The sequence below is a fragment of the Gavialis gangeticus genome, unplaced genomic scaffold (genome assembly GCF_001723915.1).
Source record: "Gavialis gangeticus isolate Ggan-Ray unplaced genomic scaffold, GavGan_comp1, whole genome shotgun sequence".
Taxonomy (NCBI): Eukaryota; Metazoa; Chordata; order Crocodylia; family Gavialidae; genus Gavialis; species Gavialis gangeticus.
Window position 1 is genome coordinate 12880996 of NW_017729018.1, and position 2851 is coordinate 12883846.

A 2851-nucleotide genomic window follows, 5' to 3' on the forward strand; every position below is an offset into this window, starting at 1 on the left:
CCTGTGCGGGGAACCGGGGCCCAAGGTCATTGGGGCGCCCCCCTCCCCCACCACGCGGTCCCGCGCATGGCCTGGTGGGGGCAGTCCCTTTGGAGGCCTCTTGGAGGGTCCTCTTTGATCCCCTTGGGGGTCAGCCCCTCTGGGGTCCATTTGGAGGTCCCCTTTGATCCCCTTGAGGGTCTCACTTGGGGGTCAGCCCGTTTGGGGGCCTGTTTGAGGGTCCCCTTGGTCTTTTTGAGGCCCCTGTTTGGCAGCCCCTTTGGGGGTCCCCTTGGTCCCATTTGGGGGTCAGCCTGTTTGGGGGTCCTTGTGATGGAGCCCAGCCTCCTGCAAGGTAAGGGAGGGGTCCCCAGCCCAGCCCATCCCTGGGCAGGGAGCCATAGCAGCCGTGTCCTGCCCTGGCCGGGACAGAGGCAGAAGGTGCTGGGCTGGTTGCAGGGTGACTCATCAGCCCGCCCCCCTGGCCACCACCCCGTCTCGGCCCTTGAGATGGGCAGCACGATGCCTGGCTCAGGGTCTTTTCCCAGTTTATTGGGTCCCCTGCTAGAGGTAAGAGCCTCAGGGCTGGGGGCAGATGCTCTTTAAACCAGTGCCTCCTGCCAGCAGGTTTTGGCCTCGTCTTCAGCACAGGCCGAATTTAACGAGGCATAGTTGCTCTTGGCTTTAAAGGCCTTCTGGGGACTTCGGGCGGATAAGGAGGGAGCCACGGAAAGGGTCGTGTGAGAAGATTTTTCATTGCTCTCACTCCAACTCGTTTTCCTTATTAAGACGGTGGACAGCGGATGGGCATCTCTAACGGTGCTTTTACACGGCGCTGGTTGCTACTTTCTTCTCTGGGAAAGGTCCCAGTTATCTTAGTGGGGAAAAGGCCTAAAAGCTAAGTGGTTCATCCTATTTTAAAAACCTGAAATATATAAGCCACAGCGACCCCATTCAGACAGGACAAGTGAGGGAAGAAGAAGAAAATATACACCAGCCGAGCTTTTAGATATTTTATGCTGTCCAGTAGGGCACTTAAAGCTGCTTATCGCATTGCTCTGCTTTTAAGTCCTGCACTGTCTTAGATGTAGGAGTAATAAATGTCTGGAAAATAATTTGTCACTGTGAACAGCGAATGCCCCTTGGGTTACATTTACCTGCATGGTTCTTCCTCTGAAAATATTATTTTTCTGTCATGAGCCCAATTACTGTTGCAACTAGTTTATGACACGTCCTCCCCTGGGGGAAGGCAATGAATGCATTTCTTAGTGTGACTTATTTGTTGCTCTGGTGTCAACTGTAAAAAATGATACCGAGTATAATATTGTCCTAGCTTCTGTCCTAGGCAGACTCTGCTATTGTCACGGGACTCTTGAATTGTAAATTAAATCTGACCCCCAGAGCTGCTAATTAGGCTTGGTAGGATTTGATTTTAACGGGGAAATGCTGTTTGTCGTTCCTTCTTTTTTTTCCCCCCCTCTGTCCAAAAGTGCTTAGAAGGAAAGGGTGAAAAAGCGAGAGCAATTGCAGTTTTACTCAATGTGCTCTTGTGTGCAATCAGTCCTATATGGGAGCCAATTGGGAATTAAGCTTATGAAATAAGATTTGTAACAGATTTTGAATAAAATATGAAGACTTAATAACAGAGTCTTATTAATAAATCTTTGTAGTTAGCATGAGGATTTTAAAATTTCTTTCCTATGAAGAAATGAATGAAGATGCGAAAAAAAGGCTTGGAAACAAAATACTTAAGGATAATTGTAGTGTTATCATGCATTAAAAATAAATTATTCCAAGTCTCTTGAACTAATTGACATGTAAAATATTAATATTATGGGCACATGAAGGCTAGTGTTGGTTAGATCATAGAAAAAAACATTTTGTGGTAGGATAAACTTCTAAAAGATTAGGTGCAGAGGGGAACATGAAGGCATGGTAGGCAAACACTGAGGTTCTGAAATATGGAAAAATACTCAGTGGTGGACTAAAGAGAAATTCTGGATTCTCTGGACCCAGTGTCTAAGGATGGACATGTCAACCTGCTGCTGCCTTTGACTTGTCTCTTGTTCCTGATTTCACGTCACAGTGTTGCCCATAACTTGAAGCTTATTACTCCAGGTACCTGTACTTTGTGCTCACTGTCAAAATAGTTATATTTCTTACATTTTTGGAAGCCACATAACTTATTATGTGAACTTATACATAGAGGGCTATAATCTTCACTATTGTGTTGACAGTGGCTCATAGATAATAGTTTTTATTCAATGTATTAACAGAATTATTGTGAACGAAGAAACCTGTGCACTTGTGTAAGAGAACCCCAGTACACATAATAAACTGAAGAACCTTGTCTGCTATAATAAATGATAGGACTTCTTCCTTTATGGAGTCTGTATTGAGAACACATTCAGCATCTAGGAAATGAACTGGAGATCCTTTCTTCTGGGAAGGGGCTTTGTAATAACTTCTTTAAAGTATTCCCATTGTTGAAAGCTTCAGCTGTTGAGTATTTTTGTGCCTGGTTTAATAGTTAACTCTGATTCTAGAGAGGGCTGGATTTCAGTGGTAGGTGAAATGGCACAGTGTGCATATGCATGTAGAGATTCTCATGGGAGAGGATACATTGGAAAAATTGTTAAGAAATAGCCAAAGTTGAGAGAGAGAGAGAGAGAGTGTGTGTGGAATCCAACTAACATCCCAAAAATACATGCATTAAAATTTTCAGAGAGTAACTTCTACCTCTGACTCGGATTTAAAAAAAAAATCAGACTCATACTGGAGAGTTGTTTCAACTTGGGTTATGGGTTGTCTAGAGCAGCTTCATTACGTGGGATGCTGTATGTAGCCAGCCCCTTCCCCCCTGATTCCCCTC